Source organism: Glycine soja, chromosome 18, assembly GCF_004193775.1.
Source record: "Glycine soja cultivar W05 chromosome 18, ASM419377v2, whole genome shotgun sequence".
Taxonomy (NCBI): Eukaryota; Viridiplantae; Streptophyta; class Magnoliopsida; order Fabales; family Fabaceae; genus Glycine; species Glycine soja.
Window position 1 is genome coordinate 45,136,205 of NC_041019.1, and position 9,498 is coordinate 45,145,702.

The 9,498-nt window shown below is 36.7% G+C and overlaps 1 pseudogene; it reads right to left on the reverse strand.

Annotated features, from left to right (window-relative positions):
• Positions 1 to 2,870: 2,870 nt before the first annotated feature.
• On the reverse strand, positions 2,871 to 4,438 carry LOC114397303 (annotated as a pseudogene).
• Between the last annotated feature and the right edge of the window lie 5,060 nt (positions 4,439 to 9,498).

The following is a 9,498-nucleotide window of genomic DNA, read 5'->3' on the forward strand; positions in this document are numbered from 1 at the left end:
CTTGAAGCAATGCTTAACCTTTGAAGCAACCTTGTTTGATTCTTCTTTGGCATCATCGAAATCATGTATTCATACATTCATAAGATGAATGAAGAAATAGCCGAAAAAAAGGAAGAAGAAAAGCAAAGAAGAAGGAAACTGAAAGGCAGAAACTCAGAGACAAAACTAAAGAAGGAAAATGAAAAGATTTTCCTCTCTTATAAGTTTCTGGAAGCCTCTAAGGACCGAAAGAATGCACCCGTTTAGACTGTTAGATCATTTTCTTAAGTAAGAGATCAACAATTGGGAAGGGTGCGACTTTGGTTTTCCCAAGAGCATTTCAAAATTCAAAGGACATTAAATATGTTTGAACAAAACAATTGGTTACAAGATGTCTCTTCAAAAATTCAACCACTTGGATTCGGTAGAAGACGATCACTTGTCTATTTATCCTTTAAGACTAATTTAACAATTGGTTAAAGAGAAAATTCAAATCCCTCTCAGACTCAACTACTATCAAACTCAAGCAAACACTACTCAAACTCGGCTAATTGATAGTGGCGTCAGGGTAGAAAGCTAAGAAGATGTCTTACAAAGCTCTTATAGCTAGCTTCAGAGCTTGAGGGGCATATGTACTACCATTACTACAAAATAGGTGTTTTACGACGGTGATTCTAAGATGGTTCCCAAGAACCGCCTTAGAATATATACACGGTGACATTTTTGTAATTATTTGAATGAAAGTTTTTTACAACTGCCATTCTAAGACTGTTGTATGTACCCATCTTAGATTGTGTCTCGGAGGCAATGTCGTAATTATTTTTGTTGAAAATGAAGATGGTCTTTTGCACCAGACTGTTGTTTTTTTGTATTACCATCTCTCGTTTACCATCTCTTCGTACTCCCCTCCTGTGTACTTCATTTACCATCTCTTCGACTATTACCTCCCTCGCTCATGCTCACACTCGGTGCATGACTCTCAGTCCATCAGTCGGTGCATCATCTTGGGAACCTTGTTTTGTGACCCTCAGTCCATCAGTCTCTTGCCTCAGTCGTCACTACTCGGTGCATGGTCTGTGTATCGCCATAGAGGTACATTTCTTTGTACTCTGACGTTTGTGACTACTATGGTGTGTGCTGCCAATTACTTGAAAAAATACTCACTAGTTCAATCTTGTTTGTGGTCTTTGGTGAATAATCTTGCATCTAGTAATGTGCTCATTATTTTGTGTGAGCATGGAGCATTCTATAACATTTTTGGCTGAATTTTCCACGTGTGTTTAGGGTCTGGGTTTTTTAAGGTAGTTTTTAGGCTAGAAGTTTGAATGTTTATTAAAAAAGGATATGTGTGTTAGGCTTCTATTTTCAACATTTGATCTGTGTACATGAGTTCAAATCTCTTATTATTTGTAAGTTGTAATAAGAAGTTACGTGTAGACTTTTGGACTCTGAAAGTTATATACCTCTTTAGTCCTTCATACAAGAGACCAATTTTGACTCTTAGTCATGTCTACCAATCTGGTTTGAAAACTATGTTCTTATATACAAACCATTGCAAAGAAACAAGTAGAAGATTAATGATAGGTTTTCATGTAGATAAAATCTAGTACTACAAGAAATTTTTTAAAACCATTCTTATGCATGTGTAATTATTAAAACCCCTAACTTTTCTTGGCTATTATGTATTTGTTGAATAGTGCCTCATCCTGGTTAATGGAGTTGAAGTGCATTCATTCATTTGTTAAACTAGATAGACACAATCATCCAACAAAGTTAAAAATTATTATAAAAAATAATAAGATAGTAGAAACTAAGGGGTAGAAAAATGTAGCAAGAAACTAGAGTAAGTTTGGATTAACTTATTAAATTTTCAATTGAGATGAGTATTTGATTCCCAACCTAAAAAAGGTACTTATGAAAACATTAGATGAAAGAGCTAGTAAAAAGTTGAGGTCAAAAATTCATCTAAACTTATGCATGAAGTTTGATTCATTTTACTTCCTTGCTTCATTTATTTTTCTCTTGTAAGTACTTGTTAAGAAACTAATCCAAATTGGTTCTAGATTCCTTGCCGATTGTTATGAGCATAAATGGTGTTATCAATGCCAGCAATTAAGTATGCTTCACTTACCCCAGTGTATCTAATGCCTATAATGTCAAGAATCCCAGGAATCAAAGGATGCCTATCAATTGGTTGTTCAAAGTGATACAGTAACTGGTTAGGACTATCTCAAACACATGATCATAAAAGAATTGTCAGTTGTAACTAGCAGAAAATGATCATAAAAGAACTGCTTAGGTGTTATTACAAGAGTCAACAATATGATGCTCTTTCTTTTTAGGACATGATTGATTTTTTGTTTATTAGTTTAGGATAATTGAGGTTTGTTGTAAACAAGCTTCCATTTTGACACAAATATCCTAGCTACTATATATACAAAACATTCTTCATGTGGGTGCTTAACTAAATATATATGTATTTCTGACAAATCACACATTAGTATGAAAATGAATGATAGTGGTACAGAAGTTCCAGTACAACAGTTGAAATTTAATAAGAGGTTTGCAAATTCATAACTCAAAAATAGAGAAAACAAAAATCTTATCAAAAGGTAGGGGCAATCTCATTCAGTCATTCGAGTCAGTCCAAAATGAATATTAATTTTCACCTTTAACTAATACACAGAACATAATAGGAATAATAGCATATACTAGTATCAATTAATTTACTTTCAAGTTCAACAAGTTTGTAATCTAAATAATGCATGCAAATATCCCCTGGATTGGCACCTTATTTTTTTACTTAGTGGTTTGTTAATATGTGTAAACGTAGAGTTTCAATAACAATTCAAATAAAAATTAAGTATTTAATGTTTTAAAAATATTCAAAATCATATTTGAACAAAGTTCTTTTTGAATAATATTTGAACACCCTTCTCCTCCGTCTTGTTTTCATCAACACTTAAGTACCTATTATTACTATTACTACTACTCTTGCTACAAATTAGGTTCCTAATGACCTCAAGATCATAATCCAATGTTGTTTGTTCAATCTGGAAAATGTACCTGTTTGGGTTCTGTGTCCATTGGTTCACATATTCTTGACCTCCATCATGATTAATGTTCATGAATTTGTTCATGTTCTGATGATCTCCAAACATGAAATTCTGAAACCCGATGTCTTGTTGTTTGATCTCTCTGCCAAGGCTAACCTGACCGCAGCTTCCATCAGACGAGCTGCAACTTGTTTCACTACCAAACATAAGCAAGGAATTGTCTGTGATGGGGTAATACTGCCTGGGACTCTCACTGACCAAGGGCGCTCTTGGTGTTGGTAAAAAGGGAGAGAGTTGGAGGTTTTGATTGTGTTTCTATGATTGCTTGAAGGAGCAGAGATTGGTTCAAGAGATATGAAATATGAGGTTGGTGCTGGGATGTAATAATGATTAGAGTTGTTGTAGTAGTAGTCCCTATATTGTGAAGAGGATAGTGATGAGTGAGAAGGAAATGATGAAGGGTTTTGAGAGGAGAATTGTTGATAGGGTGCTATTCTTTGATGAGATGAAGGAAGCAACCCCATGAGTTTCCTCTTAAGTTTGGTGTTCCAATACTTGTTGATATCATTGTCAGTCCTACCTGGTAACTGAGCAGCTATAATTGACCACCTACAATATCATCATGAAAAAAATGATTTATAAATCAATGTGTTCATTTACCCAACAACATCTATGACTGCATGTTGTTGCTAGATCTAAACTTGGCATCCAAGTTGAAGACCAGCTACCCAAATCTAGACAAATTCTACATGACTACAGAGTTTTCTCAAATTGTGAAATCCCTAATTGTGTGTGTTTTTTTATTTCCTATTTTACTTACCCCTTTTGTGATTGTAGAAACAAGGAAAAAAATGTCCAATATATCTCAATATTCTGTATCTTGAAGGGAATAATTATTTTTAGATTTGTTAAGTACAATTTTGTGGGTCTAGCTATGCATATATAGTGCAAAAAAATCGGTAGCAATAACTAGTACCTGATTCCAATATTAGCATAAAGGCTGCAAATGATTCTGTCTTCCTTATTAGAGAATTCCATGTGCCTAATGTTAGGCCTTAGATAGTTCAGCCATCTCAATCTGTAACTTTTTCCACATCTCCTTAGACCTATATTCATATATCAAAGTCAAAGCATAGAGAGAGAGAGAGATGAATACATGCATATATATGAAAGGAAGCCTAGGTTTAAAGTAAAAAATTTCTAGCATTTTTCATAACATGGTATCTTCTTACGTTGAAGGACGAAGACATGTGAATGTATTTCTTACCAGCTTTTTGAGGAACAACAATCCAATTCCCTCCATTGGCATGCTTGTATATGTAATCCTTCAGCTTTGAGTCTTATTCTAGTGACCATGGTCCTCTCTTCACATTTGCGTTGTCATAACAAGGAGCTATTCCCATTTTCTCTCTTTCTGTATAAAACAACAACTCTAGAAAACTTCTTAACCTCTATCATGATTCGAAGAACTACAGAGCCTTAGGGATTCTAATAGAAGAATAGAACCTGAATAGTTTTCATTGCATTCAGTGAAAAAGATTACAAAAGTTATTTTTTTCCTTTCCCTGCCACCCTTTATCTATACCCAAGAAAACAGAATCATAACAAAAAAATCATAACAGACTAGGTGCCACGTAGCTTCCTTATTAACTTCCTACATCAATTCCCCTGCCTTCAAAAAATCCTTGTCCTCAAGGATTAAAAGTTGGATACATCTTCTTCAAATCATAGAAGAACTCCCAAGTAGCATCTTCGATTAATTGGTGTTTCCACTTTACCAACACCTTTGGGACAGCCCTGTTACCTCTCTTGATAGTTGCTCTATCCAGAATTAGTTCAGGTTCTTTGCCTCCCATAACACCATCAGAATCTATAGGAAGGAAATTTGAAACTGGTGCTTCACCAACATGCCTTTTAAGTTGTGAAACATGAAAAACATAATGGATTTTAGACCCCTATGGCAGCTTTAGCTTGTAAACTACAACCCCAATTTTATCCTCGATCTGAAATGGTCCAAAGTATTTAGGTGCTAGCTTTCCATTAAGTCTGAATGCTACTGAAATTTGCTTGTATGGATGGAGCTTAACATACACAAAATCACCAATCTCATACAATCTATCACTTCTCTTCTTATATGCTAATTGCTTCATTATCTCCTGAGCCCGCTTCATGTGAAATTCTACTAACTTTAATGCCTTCTTTCTTTTTTGTAAACTTCTGTCAATTACCTCCACCTTTGACTCACCCGGAAAATAAGGAAGGTAAATTGGAGGAGGCTAGCCAAACATCACCTCTAAGGACTGCACTGTATGGAAGTGTGATGGTTGGTATTGTACCACCATTCTGCCAGCGGAAGCCATTTAGACCACTCATGAGGAACATCATAACACATACACCTCAAGAATGTCTCTAAGCATCTATTCACCACCTCGGATTGACCATCTGTTTGTGGATGATAAGCTGAAGAGAGTTGTAACTGAACCCCTTGAAAGGCCATAAAATCCTTCCAAAATTGGCTGACAAAGATAGGGTCCTTGTCGCTGGTTATAGAGTCTGGAAAGCCATGTAACATGAGCACATTGTGCAAGAAGGATTGAGCAACTTCAGTAGCAGTGTAGGGGTGTGTTAGGGACATAAAGTGGGCCGCCTTACTTAATCTGTCCACTACCACATAGATCACTTGTTTTCCTTTGGAATTTGGTAGACCTTCAATAAAATCCGTGGTGATATGCTACCATATCCTCTCTGGAATTGGTAAGGGTTGTAGCAAACCTGGATAGGCAGATTTGTCATATTTACATTTATGGCAAACTTCACAGTTGAGCACAAAAATTCTGACATCCTTCGTCATGCCTCTCCAATATACAACTGATTTCAACCTCTTCAATGTGGCTTCCCTACCCGAGTGGCCACTAGTAGGACCAGCATGTATCCATTGTAACAAATCAGTCCATAAAGTTAGATCCTTCCCAACTACCAATCTCCCTTTCCTTCTGAGTTCATTATGGTTCCAAGTATGATGTTTATGTGAAGAAGCACCAATTTTCAAATCTTGGATCAATTTTTGAATGTCAGGATCAGCCTGCCATGAGCGTATGATTATGTTCAACATGTTGCTTTCCAGTATGAGAGTTGTGATTGTTTGACAGTCTACGGCTTCCTGTCAAGATAGGGCATAAGCTACTAAATTTTCTCTTCCTTGTTTGAATTCAATTGTGAAATTAAATTCCATCAATTTCACCAACCATTTCTGTTGGAAGGATGTCGTCAACCTTTGGCTCAGTATATACTGCAGGCTTCTGTGGTTTGTTCTGATAATAAAGTGAGTATTCAATAGATAATGCCTCCACTTTTAGACTGCAAAGACTACTGCTAACAGTTCCTTTTCATATGTGGAAAGTGATTGTTGTTGTATATTGAGGACTCTGCTGATAAAAGCAATTGGATGGTGATTTTGCATCAGCACAACACCAATGCCATAACCTGAAGCATCCACCTCAACCACAAAGACCGTAGAGAAGTCAAGTAATGCTAATACTGGTGATTGAATCAGACTATCCTTGAGGGATTGAAATGCCGCTTTTGCTTTGTCAGACCAGTGGAAATTATTTTTCTTCAACATGTTGGTTAAAGGCCTTGCAATCCCACCAAACCCTCGAACAAACCTTCTATAGTACCTTGTAAGTCCCAAAAATCCCCTCAGTTGTTTCAAGGATGTTGGTATTGGCCAGTTCTTGACAGCCATGATTTTTTAGGGTCAGTTGACACACCATCTTTTGTGATAAAATGGCCTAAATACTCAACTCTTTCTACTCCAAAGTAACATTTAGATTTCTTAGCATACAAGGAATTCCTTCTCATAGTCAACAATACCATATGCAAATGAGAGAGATGGTGTTGTAAATCCTTGCTATATATTAGGATGTCATCAAAAAACACCGAAAGGAACTTTCCCAAGTAGCCTTAAAAAATATTATTCATGAGACCTTGGAATGTGGCTGGTGCATTGGTTAGGCCAAATGGCATGACTAAGTACTCAAAGTGGCCTCCATGTGTCTTAAATGCAGTCTTGTGGATATCACTATCCTCCATTCTCACTTGGTTATAACCTGACCGTAAATCAATTTTGGAGAACATCTTAGACCCATGCAACTCATCCAAAAGATCATTTACTAAAGGAATAAGGAACCTGTCCTTAATTTTCTGCTTATTAAGGTCTCTGTAGTCAACACAGAGTATCCAAGTGCCATTTTTCTTGCCAACTAGGACAACAAGACTTGCAAAAGGACTACTACTTTTTTGTACTATACCGACTTAAGAGAATCCTACACCAACTTGTCAATAACATCTTTTTGCTGCTTAGCATATCTGTAGGGCCTTTTATTAATAGGATTAGCCCCTGCAACCAAGGGAATTTTATGATCATGACCTTTTCTCTTAGGTTGCAGTCTGGTAGGTTCCTAGAAAATGTCCTCAAACTGCAATAGTAATTCCTTTATAGATTCAGGAGTAGCTTGATTGGTAGCATGTGTGGTTAATGCGTGCAGTAGGAAATTATTATCCACGTCACACAATTGAAGCATGGATAAATGCACACCTGAGGCAATTGTCTTCTGTAATTGTTTTTTTCTGGCCGTTTTTAGTCTTGCACCTGCTGCCCCTCTCAAGACCAATTTCTTACCTTGGACATAAAACTGCATCGACAACCTATCAAAGTTCTAGGTAATGTCCCCCAAAGTAACTAACCACTCAATTCCTAACACCACATCACAACAACCCAAGGGTATAAGAAGCATATCTAAGGTAAATCCAGTGTTTTGAAGTATCCAAGAAAACTGCTTAACAGTAGAGGTAAAGTTTACCCGAGCTCCATTAGCTATTGCCACACTTAAGATAGGAATGTTTGTTATAAGACAACCCAATTTCTTAGCCACCCCCTCATCCAAAAAATTATGGGTGTTGCCACTGTCGATAAGTATATGTGAGGGTTTCTTCTGATAGTAACCAGTCACTCTCATAGTTTTGAAACTAGCTATACCAGTCAGGACATTAACTGATATTTGAGGGTCCAAAAAAGTACTACCATCTTCATGCGTGTTGTCAAACTGATCTACAATCTCCTCCTTAGTATCACTCACCTCCAGAACATGAATCTCAAGTTTCTTATGTGTTAAAGCATGGTTGGGGCTATATGGTTCATCACAAAAATAACAAAGTCCTTTGGATCGTCTCTCAGCCATAAAGGCAGGTGTGAGTTTTTTATTAGGTTGTCGTTGAGTTGGGTTTAAGGTAAATTATGAATCAATAGGCTTGTGGGTAAGGTTAGGTGTGGGTAAAATGGCTTTTGTACTAGGTTGTGTTTTCTGGAATTTAGGGAAGGTTTTGGTAGGGATGTATGAACTGGAAGCGGATTCATACAGTTTAGCCAACTGGAATGCCTTTCTTACATCTTGAGGCTGAAACATTTTAACTGTCATTTGAATATCCTTTTTTAACCCTCCTTAAAAACAGCTTAACAAATGAGCAGCACTTATGTCTAATCTAGAAGTTATTGCACCAAATTGATCATGGTATTCCACCACTATACCCTTCTGTCTTAATTGCATAAGTTTAGCCATTGGGTCATCACATACTTCACCAAAATGATCGATCAATATGTTTGTAGATTCAGTCCACTTAGGAAGGTTACCTTCTGGAAGAGTCTTCACAAAAGAGGTATGCCACTGTAGTGCCTTCCCTTTGAAGTGTATTACAACCAATTTCACCCGAAAATCCGTAGGAGTTCCATCAATCGCGAAATACGTTTCACATTGGTAGATCCATTGTTGAACTGCATCACCACTAAAGCGCGGGAAATCAATTCGCGCCAAATGTGTTCCACAAGAATAATTGGAATTTGCATGGCGCTCGTCTCTATGATGAGGTCCTCCTCGATCCGTAGCATTAATCTCTGAATCAAAGGTCTTTTGTAATGTTTCCAAGATTCATCGATCGATGGTAGAGTCAATCGCTTGTCTTATTGAAGATGTGATCTCCATTATGTGCACTTCGAGTTTTGACGTGATCCGGTGTTTCAAGTGTTCTTCATGTTCCCACAATGCTGCTTGATTATGAGTTGCTTCTGCCATAACTGCCAATGGAAGGTCCAAGCTGATACCACTAATGAAGGTAGAACTAGGAATAGAGACTATTTGAAGAACTACATAGCCTTAGGGATTCTAATGGAAGAATAGAACCCAAATAGTTTTTATTGCATTCAGTGAAAAAGATTACAAAAGTTATTTTTTTCCTTTCCCTGCCACCCCTTATCTATACCAAGAAAACAAAATCATTACAGAAAAAAATCATCACTACTAGAATTTATACATTTAACATCGTACGGTTAACATCGGTTATTGAAAAAACCGATGTTAACAAAAGCAAGGTGCCAATTTTCGTAAATAATTTGACTTAACATCGGTTT